Source organism: Oryx dammah, unplaced genomic scaffold, assembly GCF_014754425.2.
Source record: "Oryx dammah isolate SB20612 unplaced genomic scaffold, SCBI_Odam_1.1 HiC_scaffold_24, whole genome shotgun sequence".
Lineage (NCBI taxonomy): Eukaryota > Metazoa > Chordata > Mammalia > Artiodactyla > Bovidae > Oryx > Oryx dammah.
The window spans coordinates 2565377-2591395 of record NW_024070208.1 but is presented as its reverse complement, the minus strand read 5'-3'; the positions used below and the strand labels follow the sequence as shown (position 1 = coordinate 2591395).

General features: G+C 39.7%; 1 protein-coding gene and 1 pseudogene across 1 annotated transcript in view; one reads left to right on the top strand and one right to left on the bottom strand.

Annotated features, from left to right (window-relative positions):
- The window catches only part of DIAPH3 (diaphanous related formin 3), a 566408-nt gene that overhangs the window by 268485 nt on the left and 271904 nt on the right, over positions 1-26019 (bottom strand). The gene's annotated exons all lie outside the window — the stretch shown is intronic.
- On the top strand, positions 7470-7782 carry LOC120883159 (annotated as a pseudogene).

Sequence of the window (26019 nt, the reverse complement as noted above, 5' to 3'; positions counted from 1 at the left end):
AGGGCAAAGAGGTGCATCCCGTGACCGCTCCAGCCCGCTGTCTGAAAAGGAGCCCAGGGGGAGCCAGGAGGCGTCACGACCGAGACAGAGGTAAGAGCCGGGGATGCCAACGCAGCTGAGTTCTCAGGACAGAGTACCAGACAGGAAACGGTAGCGCAGACAGAAAGCTCCAGCATTCTCAGGGGGTTCCACTTATGTCTTTAACTGTAGTAGACACATCATGTGAGAAACTACTGAAGACCGAGGAAAGAATCAGTCAGAAGCACTGGAGGGAACCGCACCCAGCTCTCGGATAAAGATGGAGATAGTACCTGCTCACAGGAGGCAAAACGGAAAAACTCACAATTCATGGGATACTGAATGAGACAGGAACGTTTAAAGTTACCATAATTCATATGCTTAACAAGGCTGAGAAAAGATTACGGATTTTAAGCAGAGACACGAAAGATGTTTTTTTAAAACTAGCACTGAATTTCGACAATAGAAAGCTTTGCTATCTGAGCTGACTGAAAAGGAAAAACATCAAATAGCATAAAAGAAAAGATTAGTGAACTGAAATACATGTCCAAAATGAAGAAAGAGGGAAGAAAATTAAAAGGGCATCAATGAGCTGTGGAACAACTTTGAGAAGCCTGACATGTATGTAATAATATAATATATATGCAACTTAAGTTTCAGAAATAGAAGAGAGGAGATACAGAAAAGATATCTGACAAACACAATGGCTAAAAAAATGTCAACTTTAAAGGGAACGACAAACCCAGTATCCACAGATCCAATTCAGTGAAACCCAAGGACAAAAACATGAAGAAAACGATATACCGAAACTACATCACAATCAAATTAATCAAGCGAAGGAGAAATCTTCAAAACAACCAGAGAAAAAGAGAAATATGTACAGAGAATCACAGTTATGAGTGATGGCAAATTTCCTGCCCCAATAATTCAAACAAGAAGACAGTGTGGTAACATGTTTAAAACTATGAAAGGAAAAATAATCAACTTGGAATTTCATACCGATGGAAATACTTCAAAATGAGGTAGAAAAGACTTCTACATACATAGAAAAACTGAAAGAATTAATTAGCGCTGGAATAAATGTTATGGCAGTTTTTCATGTGGAAGAAAGATGATTCCAGATGGAAGTCAACATTTACACAAGAGAGAGAATAATACTGGAGTATGCAGATAAAAAAGACAACCGCTTTGTTGAAAGTAAAAGTCACAACATGTTAAGAGTTTTAAACATAACCCAAGGTGTCGGGAGCCAGCGTGAGGAATCCCACCCATGACAAGGTCATGCGGAAGGAAGCCTGACAAAACGCAAGGACGTGTTCGGCTTCAGGGATTCCCCCTGGAAATTCCTGAGCATCCACCCCCCAAGACCAGAATCTGCCTGCTTTACTATGTTATGCTTTCTACCTACTCTTCTGTCATTAACAGGGGACTGTCCCCCCACCACCTTTTTCTGGAAAAAATTAGAGCTTTTAGATAATTAATCTCCTGGGCACTCCTGAAATATGAGTGTTTCAATCCAAAAACCCCTCTGATGGCTTTCTAGCCTGCCTGCAGGACTCGTGTAGCTGCGCATGTGATTGTTTGAGGCCTCCCGACTGTAGGGGGCACAGGAAGCATAAAACATCCTAGGAATGTCGAGGCTTCCGAGGAGTCAAAATCATTAGAATAGGACCGATTAAAGGTTTCATTTGTTGAGCCAATACTTACTGCCAAATTCTCGTATCTTTTATTTTTAGGTATAGTTGGTGTATAGAAAAACAGGTAGTAGACCTGGTATTAGCAACACTAGATCTTTGAGTTAAGTACCTTCTTTGTTATAACCCACTGCGCCTTTATTCTATAGGAATGTAACTTTTTTGTACTTTGAGGGTGATGCAGAGTAAAGAGGAAACACTTGTAGGGAAAAGGAGTTTTCTGGACAATTATCCAGGAAGAGAGCCATAAAAGTGTTAACAAGCCTCTTGGCCAGAAGATAATGTAAACCACCTGGGATCTTTTGTATACGGGAGGGTATGCAAAAAGAAAGTCTTGTTTGTCTCAATGAGGGTCAGGACTGCTGCCCCTGCATAACTCTATTTCTTTATGTACAACTTGGGGTATATAAGCTGATTTTGAAAAATAAAGTTTTTGGAGTCTTGCACCGATGCTGGGCTTCCCCATGTCATCCTTTTCTTTTTCCGGCTGAATTCCCAAACAGATGCCGGTGGCCCTACGTAGACGGTGCAAACCTCTTGTCTCGAGGTTTTCTTCCTAATCTGTTTTCTTCCTAATCTAATCTTATATCTCTAAAGAAATAAGTTTTCCTTGCCGACGCCGTCCACCCTTCGAATTCCCTGGATCCACCGGGGCTGGACCCCGGCACCAAGGTAAGATGTGCAATAACAAATGCACAAAGCCCCCAATGGGAGTATGTTATAGTGAGGCTTCATAACACACGTTGACTGATATCATATCATCTGAAGGAATTTAAAAATGTATCCTGTAAACCCTAATGCAACCACAAATAAAACGTAGTAACAAACCAACCCACAGAAAGATAAAGTCATTAAAATAGTCAATTCAAGAGTAAAATAATACCAAAGAATAGATGAGGAAAACAGAAAATAAATAACAAGATGTGAGATTCAAATCCCACTAGATTAACAACTGCATTAAAAGAAAACGACCACTCTACTTAAAAAGGCAAAATCATTACACTGGACGTGAAACAAAAATGCAATATTCTACCAATATGCTGCCTATAACAACAATAGGTTAAAAGGAAAGGACAAAAAAATGCCTTCATTAAGTAACAAGGTAAATTTCAGACAGAGTATTTGAAGCTTAGAAGTGACATAATCACATTTATTTTTGTACTGAAAGATCTCTAGATGCTATGTACAAAAGGACAGAATGTTCCACATGTGATATAGGACCTTAAACACAACAGGTTATCAACAAATAGAAAATACAAAAATATACACAGTTGTGACAGGATGACCCAGCATTATCACCCTTGAGAGTTTCTTATATCTCAAGCACATTATTCTAAAATGAATACCCACAATTTATTCCTCTTTATATTTGTCTTGCTATTGTCATTCATTCACAATTCAGTTCAGTCACTCAGTCATGTCTGACTCTTTGTGAACCCATGGACTGTAGCACGCCAGGCCTCCCTGTCCATCACCAACTCCTGGAGTTTACTCAAACTAATGTCCATTGAGTCGGTGCTGTCATTCAACAACCTCATCCTCTGCCGTCCCCTTCTCTTCTGTCTTCAATCTTTCTCAGCATCAGGGTCTTTTCAAATGAGTCAGTTCTTCACATCAGGTGGCCAAATTAATGGAGTTTCAGCTTTAGCATCAGTCCTTCCAATGAACACCCAGGACTGATCTCCTTTAGAATGGACTGGCTGGATCTCCTTCCAGTCCAAGGGACTCTTAAGAGTCTACTCAAAAACCACAGTTCAAAAGCATCACTCTTCGGCACTCAGCTTTCTTTATAGTCCAACTCTCACATCCATACATGACCACTGGAAAAACCACAGCCTTGACTAGATGGACCTTTGTTGGTGAAGTAATACCTCTGCTTTCTAATATGTTGCCTAGGTTGGTCATAACTTTCCTTTCAAGGAGTAAGCGTCTTTTAATTTCATGGCCACAGTCACCATCTGCACTAATTTTGGAGCCCCCCAAAATAAAGTCAGCCATTGTTTCCACTGTTTCCCCATCTATTTGCTGTGAAGTGATGGGGCCAGATGTCATGACCTTAGTTTTCTTAATGTTGAGATTTAAGCCAACTTAATCACTCTCCAGAGAACATCATGAGAAATGCTGGGCTGGAAGAAACACAAGCTAGAATCAAGATTGCCGGGAGAAATATCAATAACCTCAGATATGCAGATGATACCACCCTTATGGCAGAAAGTGAAGAGGAACTAAAAAGACTCTTGATGAAAGGGAAAGAGGAGAGTAAAAAAGTTGGCTTAAACCTCAACATTCAGAAAACTAAGATCAGTGGAAACAGTGTCAGACTTTATTTTTTGGGGCTCCAAAATCACTACAGATGGTGATTGCAGCCATGAAATTAAAAGATGCTTACTCCTTGGAATGAAAGTTATGACCAACCTAGAGAGCATATTGAAAAACAGAGATATTACTTTGCCAACAAATGTCCGTCTAGTCAAGGCTATGGTTTTTCCTGTGGTCATGTATGGATGTGAGAGTTGGACTGTGAAGAAAGCTGAGTGCCGAAGAATTGATGCTTTCAAACTGTGCTGTTGGAGAAGACTCTTGAGAGTCGCTTAGACTGCAAGGAGATCCAACCAGTCTATCCTAAAGGAGATCAATCCTGGGGGTTCTTTGGAAGGACTGATGTTAAAGCTGAAACTCCAGTACTTTGGCCACCTCATGCGAAGAGATGACTCACTGAAAAAGACTCTGATGCTGGGAGGGATTGGGGGCTGGATGGCATCACCAACTCGATGGACATGAGTTTGCGTGAACTCTGGGAGTTGGTAATAGACAGGGAGGCCTGGCGTGCTGAAATTCATGGGGTCGCAAAGAGTAGGACACAAGTGAGCGACTGAACTGAACTGAATCACTCTCCTCTTTCACTTTCATCAAGAGACTCTTTAGTTCTTCTCTACTTTCTGCCATAAGGGTGGTGTCATCTGCATATCTGAGATTATTGATATTTCTCCCAGCAATCTTGATGCCAGCTTGTTTTTCATCCAGCACAGCATTTCTCAAGATGTAATCTACATGTAAGTTAAATAAACAGGGTGACAATAGACAGCCTTGACGTACACCTTTCCCGAACTGAAGCCAGTCTGTTGTTCCATGTCCAGGTCTAACTGTTGATTTCTGACCTGAATACAGGTTTCTCAGGAGGCAGGTCAGGAGATCTCGTATACCCATCTCTTGAATTTTCCAGAATTAGTTGTGGTCCACAGATGGTGACTGCAGCCATGAAATTAAAAGATGCTTACTCCTTGGAAGGAAAGTTATGACCAACTTACATAGCATATGCAAAAGCAGAGACATTACTTTGCCAACAAAGTTCCGTCTAGTAAAGGCTATGGTTTTTCCAGTGGTCAGGTATGAATGTAAGAGTTCGACTGTGAAGAAGGCTGAGCACCGAAGAATTGATGCTTTTGAACTGTGGTGTTGGAGAAGACTTTTGAGAATCCTTTGGACTGTAAGGAGATCCAACCAGTCCATTCTAAAGGAGATCAGTCCTGGATGTTCTTTGGAAGGACTGATGCTAAAGCTGAAACTCCAGTATTTTGGCCACCTCATGCGAAGAGATGACTCATTGGAAAAGACTCTGATGTTGGGAGGGATTGGGGGCAGGTGGAGATGGGGAAGACAGAGGATGAGATGGCTGGATGGCATCACCGATTTGATGGACCTGAGTTTCAGTGAACTCCAGGAGTTGGTGATGAACAGGGAGGCATGGCGTGCTGCAATTCATGGGGTCACAAAGAGTCGGACACGACTGAGTACTGAACTGAACTGACATAGTCAGAGGCTTTGGCATAGTCAAAAGCAGTTGTAGATATTTATCTGAAACTCTCTTGCTTTTTTGATGATCCAAATGATGTTGGCAATTTGATCTCTGGTTCGTCGGCCTTTTCTAAATCCTGCTTAAACATCGGAAGCTCACAGTTCACGTGCCGTTGAAGCCTGTCTTAGAGTAGTTTGCGCATTATTTTACTAGTGTGTGAGGTGAGTGCAATTGTGAGGTACTTTGAATATTCTTTGGCATTGCCTTTCTTTGGGATTGGAATGAAAACTGACCTTTTCCAGTCCTGTGGCCACTGCTGAGTTTTCCAAATTTGCTGGCATATTGAGTGCAGCACCTTCAAGGCATCATCTTTCAGGATTTGAAATAGCTCAGCTGGAGTTCCATCATCTCCACTAGCTTTGTTCATAGTGATGCTTCCTAAGGCCCACTTGACTTCACATTCCAGGATGTCTGTTTCTAGGCAAGTGATCATACCATCGCGATTATCTGGATTGTGAAGATCTTTTTTGTGCAGTTCTTCTGTGTATTCTTGCCACCTCTTCTTAATATCTTCTGCTTCTGTTAGGTCCATACCATTTCTGGCCTTCATTGTGCCCATCTTTGCATAAAATGTTCCCTTGGTATCTCTAATTTTCTTGAAGTAATCTCTAGTCTTTTCCATTCTATTATTTTTCTCTATTTCTTTGCATTGATTGCTGAGGAAGCCTTTCTTATGTCTCTTTGCTGTCCTTTGGAATTCTGCATTCAAATGGGTATATCTTTCCTTTTCTCTTTTGCCTTTCACTTCTCTTCTATTCACAGCTATTTCTAAAGCCTCATTTGACAACCATTTTGCCTTCTTGGACTTCCCTGGTAGTGCAGATGTAATAGCATCTGCCTACAATGCGGGAGACCCAGGTTCAATTTCTGGGCCGGGAAGATCCCATGAAGAAATTGGCAACCCACTCCAGTACTCTTGCCTGGAAAATCCCATGAATGGATGGAGGAGCCAGCTAAGCTACAGTCCATGGGGTCGCAAAGAGTCAGACATGACCTCACTTTCTTTTTCTTTTCTGCAGTTTTGCATTTCTTTTCCTTGGAGATAGCCTTGATCACTGCCTCCTGTACAATGTCAAGAAACTCCATCTGTAGTTCTTCAGGCACTCTCTCAGATCTAATCATTTGAATCTCTTTGTCACTTCCACTGTATAATCATAAGGGATTTGATTTAGGTCATACCTGAATGGTCTACTGCTTTTCCCTACTTTCTCAATTTATGTCTGAATTTGGCAATAAGGAGTTCATGATCTGAGCCACAGTCAGCTCCTGGTCTTGTTTTTGTTGATGGTAAAGAGCTTCTCCATCTTTGGCTGCAAAGAATATAATCGATCTGATTTCAGTGGTGATGTCCATGTGTAGAGTCTTCTCTTCTGTTGTTGGAAGAGGGTTGCTATGACCAGTGTATAAAGCACCTTAGGTATGGCAATCTTAGGTAAGCCTGACTTTCAGAATTTCACTTAACAAAAGAGGGATTCTGAGAAGTCTTTAAAACATCATAATCAAGATGCTAACATTCAAGAGCCACTTTGTCTAAATCCTATAAATTCACAATTGGTTAACTTATTACACATTCAAGATTAATCAGTGGTCCAGGTAAAGGTCATAGTGTAAAATGGCAAATTGGAGCTGGATATCAAAAATCAGAACTCAGACTCTTGGATGTAATGGCAGCCAGCTGACCCTTTCATTGCTACTTCCAGAAGCTGACCTCACTGAGAGACACTAAAGTTTGGTGTGCACTTCAGGGAGGCAGGGTCACGGTAGTCGGGGTAAGAGAAAGTGACAGAGGAGAAACTGTGCTACAGATTAGTTTATTCAGAAGTAATAAAAGAAGTCTCTCACTCCCCGCCTATCTTGATGGCTGCTCTTGGTTTGGGGCATCCCACACCTAAGGCAGGAAGATGGTAGCCACAAAAAAGATGAAAAAGTCACTGGAGCCAATCAATCTAGGCTCCAACTGGTTATGAAAAGTGGAAAGTACATGCTGGGGTACAAGTAGCCTCTGAAAATGATCAGACAAAGGCCAGCCTGGAGGAAATCTGAAATAGAGTACTATGCCACATTGGCCAAAACTGCTGTCCATCATTACAGTGGCGACAGTACTGAACTAGGACAGCATGTGGAAAACACTACTGAGTGTGCACACTGGCTGTCACAGATCCGAGTGGTTCTGCTATCATCAGACACACGCCAGAACAGACGGGTGAAAAGTAAGCCATGCACAATTTTTCTTTAAAAAAATTGGCCAGATTTTGTTTTTTTTAAAAGAGTAATATTGAGGGCCTTTTCCTATAACATTTGCTAAGTCATATTTTAAACTAATAACTCTCCCTAAAATACTCTTAAATGGCTGATTTAACTATTTTTCCTATGCCATTTTATAAACTTTTGCTCTTTTTCTAATGCCAGAATATTAATGGCAAAGGTGTTTCTGCATTTATTCCAAACAGAAACCCATTAAAAATAACACCTTGCTGCGTTTCTTGGTATTGATTGTTTGCAGTTTTTATTCTGTTTCTACATTAAGACAAATAAAATTCATTCAAGGGCTTCTAAAAATAAATCAATGGCGTTTCTGAAATTCATTCAGTGTTTGGGATCATGTTTCAGCTCAAGCCATTGATTTGGTGGGTGTGTTTTGGGAGCATTCAAATTAAACGGCTGTGATACCTTTTTCAGGCAACTCCTCCGCCCTTCAGTAATAAAGTATGTCTATCGCTTTGTCTGCAGATCCCAGAGGGCTGAGTCTGTGATGTGCTTTCCAGCAGCACGGGAGAACTGCATGGTTCTCACTAAGGTGCACCAAGACACAGGGAAGGCTGAAGGCAGGGTTTAGACAAGGGGCATAACTATTTAAGGATTAGGCTACAGTTAAGACCCATGATTAGGAAAAAGTAGATAGAAACCTGAATTTTGGGGTGGTTAAAGTTGGTTGGGGGAGTAGTCTTCAACTGGCAAGAGAGGTAATTACTAAAATCAACAGTAGATAGGAATACAGATAGTTCCAGAGGAGGATATAAAAATCCACCAAGAAATTAAAGGCAAAGAAGAAAAGTAAAACTAGGCCAAAAAAAAAAAAAAAAAAGTGTAGAGTAATCGAATGAGAACAGAATAGCAAACAGACAACTAAGCAATAAAGGAAAGGCCTGTCATGAAGCTAACCAAACTAGCTTCCCCTTAATTACATTCAAAATATAGAATGCCTCAAAAAATTCTGGCTCAGAAATTAGGAAAAGCATAAATAAAGACTGTGTCACAAAAACTCATAATACAAAGCCAGTAGAGCCTTAAATGCTTTCAGAGTACACTGGCATTCAACTGATCAGAACGACTGAGTGCTGCACTGTGGCTAGCAGTTCCATGGGGAGCTAGTTACAAAATAAACATTGAGAGAACAGGACTGAAGACTCTACTTGCCCACAGCACAAAATTTCAGTGCTGTCACACAGCTTTCTATGGGAAGAAACACACAATGTGACCCCAATGAACAAAACAGCAACAGAATACTAGTCCAGTCGGTTTAAAAATGAAACCACAAACCATGAGAACACAAACATACTAAAATTTAGACTAAATTGAAGCATAACTTTAATGTCAGCCAATGGTGATCAATAATGGAAGTCAATACACACAGAGAATTAGATTTTTCTAGCAGATGGGAATTAGGACAAAAATAAAAGTGAAATGATTTGGCACTAGTGATACTGGTGTAAGAAAGTTAATGTTAGCTTTTTCACTAAAGAGAAGAAAAGCTACTTTTTGTTCCCTATCAGTCCTTAAATAAATATGTCACCTTGGATATAAAATTGGCATTCTTAGTAAAGAATGAAAAATAGCACTAATAATGGATAGTAGCTGAGTTGCAGGACAGGAAACTTGACCCAATGTTAGAGAAAAGAAAACAATTGCATTTATCCTTTCAAAAAAGCCAAGCCTGGTGTGGAAGATAAGGATGTCTAATGAAACATACAATTCAATAACAAAATAAAAATATAAGCAAAGAAGGAAAAGAGCAAAGAAACAGCAACAAAAAATTTTTTTAACCAGACAAGTACTATAAAGAACCAAAAGACTGAAACTTCACCACAAACACTCCGTGCTAGGAGCCACAGCGCAAACTAGGTTGAGTAAAACGTAAGCAATTTAGATTCTGAGCACCTAAAGGAGTTTCCAAAGGCTCTTACTCTGGGCCTCAACGCACCAGTTCCCTGTCAACCCAGGGACAGAAAATGAGGGGAAGTCTTCTCATGCGAAGCGAGTAGTCAGAGAGTAATAAGCTGGACGAGGTAGTTGACATGCCAGCTCCTTAAGGAAGAAAAACATTTATTTCCCTCCCATATGGACTCTGAGTTTCTAAAGAAAAAAATGGTTAGCTTTTAGTTTCTGCAAAGAAAAGCAGAAGCGGGACTAGTTCAAGCAAAATTGCAATGCAGGCTAAAGACTACCTTGAAAACCTTTCCCTTTGCGTTCATTTGCCTTTTCCTACCTCTTGTATACATATAAGACTGTGCCGATAGATCAAGAGTCTTGTATCTAGAAGCAAAGAAGTAGAAAAAATATACAATAGAGAAATGTGGAGTCAGAAACCTTGAGTTTGAATCCTTCTCTTCTGTTTGTGAGGTGTGGGATTTCTTGGTTAAATCACATATTCTAAATGAGTTTCAGTTCTTATAAGCCTAAGGGACTGTTGTCTCAGAAGGATAGATGCATCAGATACATGTATATAAATATACCTTGTGAACTGTACCTCACTTGCCTGGTGGCTCAGATGGTTAAGAATCTGCCTACAATGTGGGAGACCTGCATTCTGTCTGTAGATTGGGAAGATCTCCTGGAGAAGGGAATGGCTACCCACTGCAGTATTCTTGCCTGGAGAATTCCAAGCTGAGCCCCATCAATTCCACCCCATAAACCCTCATGGACAGAAAAGCCTGGTGGGCCATAATCCATGGGTTGCAAGGAGTCAGACACGAGTGAGCAACTATAACTTGCACTTTCAAATTCAAATACTGTAACTGTCATGCACTTACCTGAGTGTCCTATAGTTGCTAATTTAATACAATACATATGTCATTGACCTGAAACTCCAAAATTAATCTCCCTCTTTGTTCCTATTATTCACACTCTCATCTTCTAGGTGTTAACAAGTCTCAGATGCTATATAAAAAAAGTTATTAGACTAAACTAATGTAGAGTACAGTTTTAATCTCCTCCAGCTTTCCTACTGCATGACACGATTTACAGCAGAGGCTAACCTGCTGCTTTATAATATCTGAGGCGGTCAAAATGAATTTGGAGTATTTTTTGTTCTCAAGCACACTCTCTATAACAACTATGGAGCTATTATTGTATGCAACTGGATTATTTTAATTTCAGGAGATTCCTCAGGTTAAGATCCTCAGTTGGATATACCTAGTCAGAAAGCTAGAGATAGAAAGCTCTTAGCTCATATTTCTGGCTCCAACACATGCAACGAATATGAGATGCTCATCCTAATCAGTTTCTCAGTGATTTCAATTGTTCCCTTGAGAACTGTTCCCATGAATAGAATATAAATACTCCAGCACCATAACTTATCATGCAACATGGAAGTCATGACAGCTGATCAGAACTGAGATGGCTCATGAGTCAGTACTGGCCTTTATGCTATACTCCTAACCGATGCCCTTTGCTGCTTTGTGACATTAAATTGTGTATGTTTAAAAGTTAAAGTACAAAAAGACTGGGAGCTCTAAAAAAATAGTCAAGAGTTGTTAGAAAATAATTGTGAAGTGAATAAAACCCTTGAGAAAGAGTAAGGTATGAAAAGAGAGCAGCGGGAAAACTCTGAGCAAGATGCTCACTGAAGTGTAAGAAGAGGTAGAAAAGAGCCAAGATGGCATCGGAAAGGCAGCACCAGGGAGGGAGAGGAGAGAACAAGAGAGCACACTCAGCTGATAGGGTGAGATGCTGATCACAGGTCAAGCGCACACAAGACGAGAGACGAAGGGTGCGCGCTGGACCTGAAACTATGTCGCTGTGCATACCCTAAGAGAGTATTCTTAAGACAGTGATGAGGCAAAAGTACAAACATAAAACATGCTAGAAAATAACAGGGTGAGAGACAAAATTCTAAATGTAAAGTAGAAACCAGCTTTAAGGAAAGAAAGTAGGTCCTGAACTGGATCATTACAGGTAAAAAGAAAAACATTCAAAATAAACTTATAATGAGGATAACAGCAGCGAACAGAATTGAGCACTCACTATTCACTATTGACTCCAAACATTCACGCTCTCCTTTAATCACTACAATCTAGAGAGATAGGCCCCAAATTCACGCACATTTTATAAAGAGAATTAAACTGAAGGGTATTAATAAACTTACCCAATATTTCAAAGCTAGTAAATGGTAAACTAAGAATTCGAACCCAGGTCTGTCTAATTAGACTAGAAATGCAATGAAGGATATTTGCAAGAATCTCAAATACCAAGATGAAGTTGTTTTAACGCAGATTTGTGTTTCAGTGCTAGGAACATGCTGCATTCAAGCCTCAGTAAGATAAGCGCTAAATGGTTGTAGTTTTTCAGTATTTAAATTAACTATCAAGCATCATGCTACTGCTAAGTCGCCTCAGTCATGTCCAACTCTGTGAGACCCCATAGACAGAAGCCCACCAGGCTCCCCTGTCCCTGGGATTCTCAAGGCAAGAACACTGGAGTGGGTTGCCTTTAGGGAAAGTTATTTATGCATCTATCAGATATCTATTATGCTTATTACATGCCAGATATTGTTCAAGACACTAGAAATTCACTAACATATGTCTAAGAGAAGGACTCGTGTTGTGACCACGCCCATTCTTACGATAAACTAATAGACAGGTTAATGGAAGGAATACCATATAGTAAATGAGAAGGTAATGAGTGCTTGGGAGAAAAACAAAGCAGGGAAAAGAAAAAGAAGTGATATGAGCAACTGGGCCTGCAATTTCAAACAGGGTGCTCAGAGAAGACCTCCAAAAGTTGACTGAGGAAGAAATATCAAAAGGATATGAGACAGCAAGCCATTTGGACATATATAGAAAATAAGTCCAAGGAGACCATACAGCCAACAGGACAGAATGGAGGCCACATGGTTAAAGCTGAGTTGGCCGGAGGAGAGAGGTAGAAAATCATCAGGACCCTGTCACATATGCAGAAACTCGTCACCTACAGCAAAGACTTAGGCTCCTCCTCCAAGACGGAAGCCAGTATCAGGTTACAGGGAGAGACAAAGCATTCTCCACCTCATGTCACTGCCTGCACAGGTGTGCTCAGTCGTGCCTGCCTCTCTGCGACCCCGTGGCCTGTGGCCCACCAGCGCCTCTGTCCATGGCATTTCCCAGACAAGAACACTAGAGTGGGTTGCGATTTTCCTTATGTCACTAGCTGCTATGTTAAGAGCAGACTGCAGTGAAGATGAGCTGACATAGATATCACTTCTTAGTATTATCAAATTATTTCACAACATTTTACATTTTTACATGCCTGTAAGATAGAACATAAACAATACAATGTACCTTTTGCTAACACATGAAAAAGTGGTTAGACCAATATACATCACAGTTGAAAATTCAAAACTTTTTGAGAAACTCACAAGAGTTAGCAACTCAATGAAACAGCATATTGTTCTGATCATGCCTTGTTTTTATTAGCTTTCATAAATTAAAGAATTGGAGAGTTATTTAACATAGCTGACATTCTACTAATTTCCGGGGAATATGGGTAACGAACACTCATAAGAGAATTCACTCAGAGTTCAACTCCACTTATCCTCCCACTTCTACAGAGAACACAATTGGTAGTACACGAGTGATTTTTCCCATTAATGGCAGGATTTGATATTACTATTTTGATGTAGATTTGAACTAAATGAATTCAATCCCTTGAATAAACGAGAGTTACTGTATCACAGAATACGTCTGCACACTTGTGGCATTTTAACATTATCTTAGTTCATAATATAGGCACTATACATTTTTTACTATATTAGAAATCATTCCATTTTCCTTCATGAGAGCAAGATCTGCAGGCAAAAGTAGTTTTTTCTTTCTTTTCACAGATACATATTCCATGACCACTGTCCTCATGACCACCAACTTCTTTCCAAAAGTCCCTGATGAATATCCCACAATTGCCAAACAGCTCTCTCACCTTGTCTCATGCTTTGCTTTTGAAACAAACTGCAATAGTGTCATATCAAAAAATCACCTTATACAATTCCCTAGACCAGGGATTGCAATTTTCCTCAGAGAGGTGGTAACCAGCAGCAAAAACAAATAAACCCTTGCAAATGGTAAGTCCCTCTCCTGGGAGAAGACTGAGATAAACAGTCAGGTTTGCATATTTTGCTGTGCCCTCATGGCCTCCTGTGTTACATTTCTGATTCACGCCTTGGGTGATCTCATCGGTTAAATCCCACAAGTATGTGACTAGCTCCTGAATTTATGCCTTAAGCCCTGACTTCCAGCTTGCATCCCAACTGCTTTTTGCACAGGTCCACTCACACGTCCACAGATGTTTTGAGTGATCTTTCCTCCCTGAGTCTGCTTCTCTCTCGAGTCTTTTCCTGTTCTCTGGAAATAGGATCTCCTATCTATCTAATTGTACAGGCAATCTAATTGCAAGCACCTTGGGGTCATCCTGGACTCTTCTCATTCCCTAAATCCAACCTATCAGATACCCCAGCTTCCCTAATTTTGAAATATCATATGGCCCTTCGTACCATGGACACTGCCCTCAAGCCACAACACTTTCTCACCTTCATCGTTATAGCATGTTAACTGGCTATTGGCTTCGATTTATGCTCCTACCCCACCACCTGTTCCTCACACAGCTGCCAGAATAATCAACCTGACCTAAACCTAAAGCACAGACCAGATAACTTCACTTCTCCGTGTAAAGATCTCCAGTGATTTCCTAGCATGACAGCCGCGGGCCCCACACCCTGCCGGCGTGGTCCTGGGCCTCCCTCTCCCCCACTCCTGCTGCCCGCCCTCCACTCACTCTGCACCAGCCAGGCTTCCCTGCGCCAAACCCCACTGTCCCCAAAGCCCAGCACTCTGTGGACTCTGTCTGTGAGCAGTCCCCCGAGCCGGTCACTCCGGTGCTTGCTCAGAGGGGAGAGGCTCTCCCCAGGCATTTGATCACACACACGTACCCACCTCTTACCACCACGTGCTGCAGAGTACTGAGGGTCACCCGACTCTGCGCTTTCATTTCTGTATCTATTGTCACTATATGCAATTACAAATGTAAGACCAAGGAGGAGTAAGAGATGTGTTCCCTGCAACAAACTCAGAATCCAGAACAAGGCCAAGCACACAGGAGGTGTCCAATAAATATTTGAAAATAAATGTACAAATGAGTGAATCACTGCTGAACCAAGAGGACAGGTACTGAAATGAAACACATGAGATAGTGGTTTCATTACCAATATAATCTCAAGGTCTAAATTCATCCATACAAGTCTGGTAATTCAGACCCATGTAAACCAAAAGGCTAGTGGACATGGAGCCACTTTCTCAGAATCATCTAAATAAGAACTCAAATAAATATCAGAAATGTTCTTGAATATACTCAATATACCAACAGTGAAGCCATGTTAAGTTCAAACATAAAAAAAAAGTCTCTAATTTTCTGTGAATTTCAGTATACTTGCCTAAATCAATACATCTGTTACACATTTTATACTACCAAAAATCATGTAAAGAAACATGTAAAGAAAAGGTGTAAATGGCCTCTTAAGAGTTTTGTCAACATGTACCTCCACCATGTCATACGCAGGCAGAATTAAGAAGAAGTCTGTGGGAGAAAGAAGTCTTCCGAGAAAACACTAGGATGGGTGAGAGAGATTTCTCTCACCTGACAAATGACGTCTAACTGCTTGAACTGCAAAACTTCTCTGAGTTTCAGTAAAAGTTCAAAAGGTGTGAGGATCATCTTGAGTTGGACCACAGACTGAGATGGAAAGCAGAAACCAGATTATAAGGAAAATGACAGCAGTGTGACGTGCCTGGAGAATCTCAGGCTGCAGACCAACGACAGCTGAGAGCAAGCTAAGTTAATAAGCCTTAAACCAGGTGGAAAAAAAGCCATCTGTGTGAGGGAGCCTATATTAAGTACTGGATCCTGGTAGAAACATGTCAAGAAGGTTGCAAAGCAAAGGGACAAGAACAAGTGACCAACAGCTGAATGTTTATGATCTTAAGAGAAGCAGAAATTTAAGATTTAAATAGCTATGGACAGAGTTGTAACAGTTTATTATTCTAAACAAATATCCTCCTGGATGGTGAAAGATTTGCACATGAGGTTGCCAAAGTGCTGTCTAGAGCATACTGAAATGTGAAGGACCCGGGCCAAAGACAGCAACTGAAGACAGAGTTCCTGTTATCCAAGAGGAGAGACTGGAGAGATTTATCACTGACAGACAAGACTGAAGAAGAATTACTAAGAAGAAAAGGAAATAGTAATTACAAGAAGCCAAATGGATAATTAAAAGAACAAACTGATAATTCTGTGAAACATGAACGATTTTGAATTTGGACATTTGCAAAGCACTCCAAATAATCAACACTTGAATGAAACAGAGGTGGATATTTTAAGTCTGGGAAAGCGGTAACTCAGTGGACATATTCTTTCAGGTTCCACACCAATTCTGGTCAGTCTCTTCTTAAGTTGTTTCAATAAGCCATGATTCACACCAAATCAGAATTTCCTCATACCTTTTAAAAAATTCAATTTCTTTTGAGTACCAAAAGCAGCACTGTATAGGGCAGGTACCTGAGTGTTCACAGACTTAAACAGCATGGCCTCATGAGCTAAAGAAGGATCAAGAAAAGTCCAACATAGCTGTGGCACCAGGAGAAAAGTAGAATAAGTCTACAAAGTGACTGAGTCTACAAAGTGACAAGTCTACAAAGTACGTGGCAGAATCAAATAGGGTGGTTATATTCTGTTTTGAATACAAGTATAAATAGAGACTTTTATGCTCAAAATTGTTGGCTACTTGGTATACTTTTAAATTAACCCATTCTTGCCAAAAAAATAGTTGGCCAGAGACTCACTTTAACAAAAATTAAAATCACCATCTCAAAAGTACAAAACATTTTCATTGCAAAATGTGATTTTTTGAAACAATTGTCTGTATAGTACCATAATGATGAATATATGTCATTATCAGTTCAGTTCAGTTCAGTCACTCACTCGAGTTCGACTCTTTGCGACCCCATGAATCGCAGCACACCAGGCCTCCCTGTCCATCACCAACTCCTGGAGTTCACCCAAACTCATGTGCATTGAGTCAGTCATGCCATTCAGCCATCTCATCCTCGGTTGTCCCCTTCTCCTCCTGCCCGTAATCCCTCCCAGCATCAGTGTCTTTTCCAATGAGTCAACTCTTCGCATGAGGTGCCAAAGTATTGGAGTTTCAGCCTCAGCATCAGTCCGTCCAATGAACACCCAGGACTGATATATATTTGTCCTAATCCACTGAACAAACAACACCAAGAATGAACCCTAAGGTGATCGATGGACATTGAGCAATTATGATGTGTTTGTGTAGATTAATGAAGTATGATAAATGTATCACTCTAGTGAAAGATATTGATAAAGAGGGAGGCAATGCATGTGCATACAGAAAATCTCTGTAACTTGCCCCCAATTTTTCTGTGAACCTGTTTTCTAATAATTGTTGATAATTTCAAAGTATTACAAATTTTTTTAGTCAGAAAATACATTAAAATGTAAAATATCAAAAACAATTCTTAACTTCATTTTTATTTTACTATTCTTGCTATATATATTTTCCCTGCTTCCTGTTTATCTCTTTCATTTTTCACATATTCATTTAGCCTGTATGGTGTAGCCACCATGTAGCGCAACATGGACCATGGATCAGGAATATAAAGATGAGCATGGTATATTTCAGCCTGTCAAAAATTCCCAAGCATAAATGATATCTGTGACATAATTATACTTCAGGGAAATAAGAACCATCTAGAAATAAGTACCCGGCATTATGATAACAAAGAGGAAGAATCCTGAATTATGCAAGGAATAACAGAGTGCTAGAGAAAAAATTCCAAGAGCATTTCCCAAAGCAGAGAAGAGGGGCAGCAGGCTGTGGACAGGCCTGGGCATGGGCCCTGAGAACAAGGCAAGTGGTCTGGGAGGTGAAGCACATAACAGGCGAGACAAGAAGCGGGAGGAGCGGCTGCGGCTCCTCCTCAAAGACCTAAGGCTGGTGCCTGAGCGGGCAGGAAGGAGAGGCTCCTGGAGAAGTCTGAGGAAGCACTCAGGGTTGATGAGCATGTTCATTATCTTGATTATGGTGATGGTTTCACAAGTGTACTTATATCAAAACGAATCAAATTCTACAAGTTTTAAATATATGCATTTTACTGTGTACTAATTATACTTGAATGAAGATTTTTTGTTACTTTGTTTTTAAGGGATACTATTTTAAGAATTTTAGACATCCATGTAAAAGTTATAGGAAGCAAGCGAAGTAGCTTAGAGAGTCAGTGAGGGATAGTAAGTGGCATTTCACTCATTCTACAACTTTACAGGATGTTCCACATCATCCAAGGAAAGACTTAATCAACTGCTATTTACACGTACCTATAAAACCACTAGACCATAAAGGTATGATCTAAATCAAATCCTTTATGATTATACAGCGGAAGTGAGAAATAGATTTAAGGGCCTAGATCTGATAGACAGAGGGCCTGATGAAGTACGGATGGAGGTTCATGACACTGTACAGGAGACATGAATCAAGACCATCCCCCAAAAACAGAAATGCAAAAAAGCAAACTGGCTGTCTGAGGAGGCCTTAACAATAGCTGTGAAAAGAAGAGAAGTGAAAAGCAAAGGAGAAAAGGAAAGATATTTTCATTTGAATGTAGAGTTCTAAAGAATAGCAAGAAGAGATAAGAAAACCTTTCTCAGCAATCAATGCAAAGAAATAGAAGAAAAGAACAGAATGGGAAAGACTAGAGATCTTGTTAATAAAATTAGAGATACCAAGGGAACATTTCACACAAAGATGGGCTCGATAAAGGACAGAAATGGTATGGACCTAACAGAAGCAGAAGATATTAAGAAGAGGTGGCAAGAATACACAGAAGACCTTCTTCACGACCCAGATAATCACAATGGGGTGATCAATCACCTAGAGCCAGACATCCTGGACTGTGAAGTCAAAGCATCACTACAAACAAAGCTAATGGAGGTGATGGGATTCCAGTTGAGCTATTTCAAATCCTGGAAGATGATGCTGTGAAAGTGCTGCACTCAATATGTCAGCAAATTTGGAAAACTCAGCAGTGGCCACAGGACTGAAAACATCAGTTTTCATTCCAATCTCAAAGAAAGGCAATGCCAAAGAAGGCTCAAACTACCACAACAATTGCACTCATCTCACACGCTAGTAAAGTGACGATCAAAATTTTCCAAGCTAAGCTTCAGCAATACGTGAACTGTGAACTTCCAGATATTCAAGCTGGTTTTAGAAAAGGCAGAGGAACCAGAGATCAAATTGCCAACATCCACTGGATCATCAAAAAAGCAAGACAGTTCCAGAAAAACATATATTTCTACTTTATTGACTATGCCAAAGCCTTTGACTGTGTGGATCACAATAAACTGGAAAATTCTTAAAGAGATGGGAGTACCAGATCACCTGACCTGTCTCTTCAGAAACCTGTATGCAGGTCAGGAAGCAACAGTTAGAACTGGAGGTAGAACAACACACTGGTTCCAAATAGGAAAAGGAATATGTCAAGGCTGTATATTGTCACTTGGCTTATTTAACTTATATGCAGAGTACATCATGAGAAACGCTGGGCTGGAAGAAGCACAAGCTGGAATCAAGACTGTCAGGAGAATTATCAATAACCTCAGATATGCAGATGACAGCACGCTTATGGCAGAAAGTGAAGAGGAACTAGAAAGCCTCTTGATGAAAGTGAAAGAGGAGAGTGAAAAAGTTGGCTTAAAGCGCAACATTCAGAAAACTAAGATCATGGCATCTGTTCCCATCACTTCATAGGAAATAGATGGGGAAACAGTGGAAACGGTGTCAGACTTTATTTTGGGGGGCTCCAAAATCACTGCAGATGGTGGCTGCAGCCATGAAATTAAAAGACGCTTACTCCTTGGAAGGAAAGTTATGACCAACCTAGGGAGGATATTAAAAAGCAGAGATATTACTTTGCCAACAAAGGTCCGCCTAGTCAAGGCTATTTTTTTTTCCAGTGGTCATGTATGGATGTAAGAGTTGGACTGTGAAGAATGCTGAGAGCTGAAAAATTGATGCTTTTGAACTGTGGTGTTGGAGAAGACTCTTGAGAGTCCCTTGGACTGCAAGGAGATCCAACCAGTCCATTCTAAAGGAGATCAGTCCTGAGTTTTCATTGGAAGGACTGATGCTGAGGCTGAAATTCCAATACTTTGGCCACCTCATGCGAAGAGTTGACTCATTGGAAAAGACTCTGATGCTGGGAGGGATTGGGGACAGGAAGAGAAGGGGACAACAGAGGAATAGATGGCTGGATGGCATCACCAACTCGATGCACACGAGTTTGGGTGAATGACAGGAGTTGGTGATGGATAAGGAGGTCTGGCGTGCTGGGATTCATGGGGTCACAAAGAGTCAAACACGACTCAGTGACTGAACTGAATTATGTACAAACGACTGAGCTTGTCCTAAAACACAGAATACTCCTTGAGTGAGGAACATGACTCTTCAATTCATTTTCATAGTCAAACTTCAAAAATGTAGGATACAGAAGACATCATAAATAAACATGGAAAGACAAGTGAGAGGCAAATAGAAAATCTGTAAATACTTACAAAGGAATAACACATAGGTTATACAAAGAGCTTCTACAAATTATAAGGAAAGAAAGATAATACAGTAAGAAAGTAAATCCAGGAAGAAATATAAATAACCAATGAATAAATAATAAATTGCATCAATCTCATTCGGTAGCCTGGAAATATAAAGTGAAAAAAAAAATCACAAGTGGAATAAAAAAGGTCATATTAAGTACTGGTGATGGTGCAAGAAAAAAATCCTCATGTATACTGTTCATAAAAATACAAATTGAGATAATTTCTAGAAGGTTAACTTGGCAGGAACGACCAAGATTAAATTTGTATTCTCCTTCTGGTGTCCCTCTCTGGTGGCTCAGCTGGTAAAGAATCCACCCGCAACACAGGAGACCTGGGTTGATCCCTGGGTTGAGAAGATTCCCTGGAGAAGAGAAAGGCTACCCACTCCAGTATTCTGACCTGGAGAATTCCTTGGGGTAGCAAAGAGTCGGACACGACTGAGTGACTTTCACTTCAATTCACCTAGGAATTCAAATTCTTTTACAAAGAAATAATAATATTAATCACAAAAGCTAAGCCTTAGAAGAGTTTGGATTACAAGCTGATATACACGTATCAGTTCAGTTCAGTCACTCAGTCGTGTCCGACCTCTTTGCAACCCCATGAATTGCAGCACACCAGGCCTCCCTGTCCATCACCAACTCCCAGAGTTCACTCAGACTCACGGCCATCAAGTCGGTGATGCCATCCAGCCATCACATCCTCTGTTGTCCCCTTCTCCTCCTGTCCACAATCCCTCCCAGCATCAGAGTCTTTTCCAATGAGTCACTGCATCTATTTAATACTCAGAAGAATGCAGTGGAGGCAGACACGACCACTCGCCTGTGGCTGGCAGAATCGTGATTCCCCCAAATAGGGTCACAAACTAATCCCCAAAACTTCTGAATATGTTAACTTACATGGCAGAAGGGACACTGTAGATTTGATTAAATTTAGATGCTTGATTATTCTAGATTAGCAAGTATAAACCCAAGGTCCTTATGAGGGTGGAGGAGACAGCCAGGGAAGGACGTGTGACATGATGACAGAAGAAGTGAGCGCAATGGCAGACCATAAGCCAGGAGTGTGGGCAGTCGCCAAACACAGGGAGGGCCAGGAGGAAACCTTTTCCAGAGCTCTCAGAGGAACGCAATATTAAGGACTCCTGACCTCCAGGATTCTAAGACAATAAGTGTATTTCGTTTCAAGCCACTAAGTCTGTGGTACTTTGTTACAGCAGCAACAGGAAACTAATGTAAGTTTCACAAATAAGGAAAGTGAGGTACAGGAAAATGAACAACTACCTAAGATCACAAAGCTTGTAAGGTTGATGTAGGATTTTAACCCAGAGTTCATGCACATAACTTCTATAAAACACTCCCTCCAAACACATATGCAAATCAGGTATGCAGAATTATTTTTTTTAAACCTGGGGGAAAACAAAAACTAACCATCCTTCATTGAGGAAATAGTTACAGAAAAAGTCAAAATATCAGTAGGTGGCACAGTGGTAAAGAATCCGCCAACCAATGCAGGAGACTTAGGAGACAAGGGTTCAGTCCTTGGGTCAGGAAGGCCCCCTGAAGTAGGAAATGGCAACCTGCTCCAGTATTTCTGCCTGGAAAATTTCATGGAAAGAGGCTGGCAGGCTATAGTCCATGAGGCTACAAAGAGTCAGACATGACTGAGCACAGCATGAAATACCATATAGGAATTTCAAAATATCACATCATAAAAACAAAATCTCCAAAACATATTTCATGGTGAAGTTTTAGAACAATGTGCAAATGAATATGCATACATTTGTAAATACAAAGAAGTAGGATTGGAAAGCCAGCAAAACATTTAAAAAGATCATTTATATGGAATGCAGTGGGTAGTGAGGTACAAGGAAACTTCTACATTGTATTCAATATTTTTATACATTATTTAAATGTTTTATAACAAGAATATTTAGGTGTATTTTAAAATGAGGCATTTTTAATGGAAGGAAATTTGCATGAACTTCTTACAACATGTTTTGGTTAAAAATAAAAAAGTCTCTACTGCACAAAGTTTAAAAGGCCTGCCCTACAGTGACACCAAATGGTAGTAGATCAAAATACAGCACACAAACAAAACATTTGTTCAATTCAATTTCCTATAAATACTACAATTCCTTTGAAGAATTGGCAGCTTAACAGAACTAAATAATATGGAGACAAATATTCAAAAGCTTAGAATTTTTAATCAAAGAAATTCTAGTATACCAACTTTCAAATGCAAATTTTAGGCCTCTTTCTAAGCTTCAGCTAAATCTTGTGATCCCACTGAATATTTACATATCTTACTTCTCACACAGTTAACCAACTGTACCACTGTAAGCACAGTGATTTTACCTAATGGCTTATTGATCAAAAGCTGACTGCAAATATAAAAAAATAGTCATACAACTAAAATCAGGTTCTTTCAACAGAAACCAGCCTTTGATGAGTAGATGCCATGATCTTCGTTTTCTGAATGTTGAGCTTTAAGCCAACTTTTTCACTTTCCTCTTTCACTTTCATTAAGAGGCTTTTTAGTTCCTCTTCCCTTTTCTGCCATAAGGGTGGTGTCATCTGCATATCTGAGGTTATTGATATTTCTCCCAGCAATCTTGATTCCAGCTTGTGCTTTTTCCAATCCAGCGATCCTCATGATGTACTCTGCATATAAGTTAAATAAGCAGGGAGACAATATACAGCCTTGACATACTCCTTTTCCTATTTGCAATCAGTCTGTTGCTCCATGTCCAGTTCTAACTGTTGCTTCCTGACCTGCATACAGGTTTCTCAAGAGGCAGGTCAGGTGGTTTGGTATTCCTATCTCTTTCAGAATTTTCCACAGTTTATTGTGATCCACACAGTCAAAGGCTTTGGCATATTCAACAAAGCAGAAATAGATGTTTTTCTGGAACTTTCTTGCTTTTTCCATGATCCAGATACTTGTATGTAAGTAATATATGACAAAAGTAGAACATACTTCTAATTTAGATGTTGTGTTTTACATATTCTATTTGGTATTTTGTGACACACCACATAACATGTAGGACCTTAGTTACCTGAAGGTGAAGTCGCTCAGTCATGTCCGACTCTTTGCGACCCCATGGACTGTAGCCTACTATGCTTCTCCATCCATGGGATTCTCCAGACAAGAATACTGGAGTGGGTTACCATTTCTTTCTCCAGGGGATCTTCCCAATCCAGGGATCAAACCCAGGTCTCCTGCATTGGAGGCAGACGCTTTAACCTCTGAGCCACCAGGGAAGCCCCAAGGGATCAAATCCACGCCCCCTGCATTGGAAGGCTGGAGTCTAAACCACTGGACAGCCAAGGGAGTCTCTTCTATTTGGCCCTATTGACATTGATTACGAGCAATTTGCATGTGTTACTTTCACAAACCACCTTTCTATGAAACAGAAATAATGGAGACAAACACTGATGTTCAGGTAAGCTGGATTTTGTTTGTTTGCTGTTTTACATAATTCTTGTGTGGACTTAAAGCAGATTATATAATGCAAACAACCTTAGTGACTTTGTCCACTGTATCAAATTTGAGTGTTTATTTAAATAGACTAAATCTGTAATTCACATGAATGAAATTAATGAATTTATATAATTGGGTAAAGGAAAAATGTAAACTGGCAATGAAAATAACTGCAGGGTTTTAACTGATTTCTATAAAAATGAACACAATGCTAGAAATGACAGTATCAGTGCACAGAACCTGAAGATGAAACAGTTAACACCAGTCTATCTACGGTCAAAACAAGTAAAAAGGCAAGTTTCGATTCTATTTGGGGTGGAACGACCACCTCTGACTCTTTCTTGTTTGTGACTCTGAAGATTTTTCAGCCAGAAATGATTAGCACTTTAAATATAGGTTTAGTCAATAAGAAAAGGTTTTTCTACAAGAGCAAAGACTTGTAGGAATCTGCAATTTAGTTTACCTCTAGTTAACAGCCCATCTTCAATATATACACAAGTATACTAAGCTTATTACTTTAAAAATGAAACAGCATTATGAGAATCTTTAAAAAATACACATGGTAATTATAATCAATTTCTTACAACCAACAAATTATAGTATCATTTATATAATGTTGATAAACTGAAAAGACATCACTTTTTAATGAATATGTGGACTCACTGAGTTTTTAAATTAGAAAGAACAGAAAACGTCAGGCATCACATATGGTTCATCATTTTGGGGGTAACTCTCAACTGTTTAGAACTTTAGGCAAGTTTTCCTGTCTTTTGGGCAATGCGTGGGGGTTTGAGAAGTACAGAGCCAGATTGAAAATGGTGAAAAACTGGAATGGAAGAAAAGATGAAGTGAAGAATATTACTACTTGCTACCCTCTTCCCCCAAAAAACTTCATATAAAACTTCACATTTTTCTTCAACAGTCTTTCACCCTTTTTCATCAAAACAAATATATTCTAAGGTGTTAGTGTAACACAAACCAGAACTTGAAACAATATTTTCAGAAATGTTCATAATCAACAGATAATAGCAGATGGTTTTCAACAGTATCACTCTTGTTCTCTTTATATTCCATTTGTAGTCAGGTATGATCAGCATGGAATGTGTAGAGTCAAGGTCAAGTTCACATTGACATGTGTCTTAAAATCAAAACTATCATGTCTAAAGCCCTGGTATCTGGGAATATACTTATTTTAACTTTCTGACCCTTCTGAGTACAATACTTGTAAATCATGCCTCTTTGATGTGAACCCTCATTTTTCAAAGGCAGGCATAACCTGGCTATTTAAATAAACCTAAAACATCTGCAAGTTAAGAGTTCATTCTTCTGTGACAATCAGCAGGAAAAACATGAGAATAGTTTTAAATCTCTGTGATGATATGCAACATAAAGAGTTTCTTGTAAGTAGATATTTTCATATAAGTTTGTGTTTCATATTTAACATGGATAGGAATATTTCAAAACTGTAATTTTACATGCTATGATTTTCATTCAAGAGTCAAAAAAGATGGACAAACATCAAAAATCTAAGCAGCTTGTGGTTAAAAATGTAACGCAAATTCTCCCTTGTCTCATATGGAAGATATTGTGTCAAACAGGGATCAAGACAAAGACTGATCAGGTGACAGAAAATAAACAAGAAAATAAAGAAAAAGAGAGAGAGACAGAGGATAAAAGAGCTCTCTGGAGAGACTCGGGTTAAAAAAAATAGCATTTTTCTAAAAATAATGTTTAAAAGTTTTATAATAAAAATTACAGGGCTATTAAGAAGAAAAACCTGTCTTTTTTTCTTTCTAATCTGAGTCTGTGAACTCTGGGGACAGGAGAGTCACTGCATGGAGGGCTGAGTAGATTGGATTTATGAAGAGACAAGAAAAAGTTTAAAATCAAGTGTCAATAACACACCAAATAATAGTATGCAAACATAGTCCTTTAGTAATCCAACCCAAGCTTTCAGAATTATAGAAATATAATACTACAACGTCCCTGGAGGTTGTTAATAATATAGCTGAAGACTCTAGGGGGAAAAAATCTTATATATTAAAAAAAAATGAA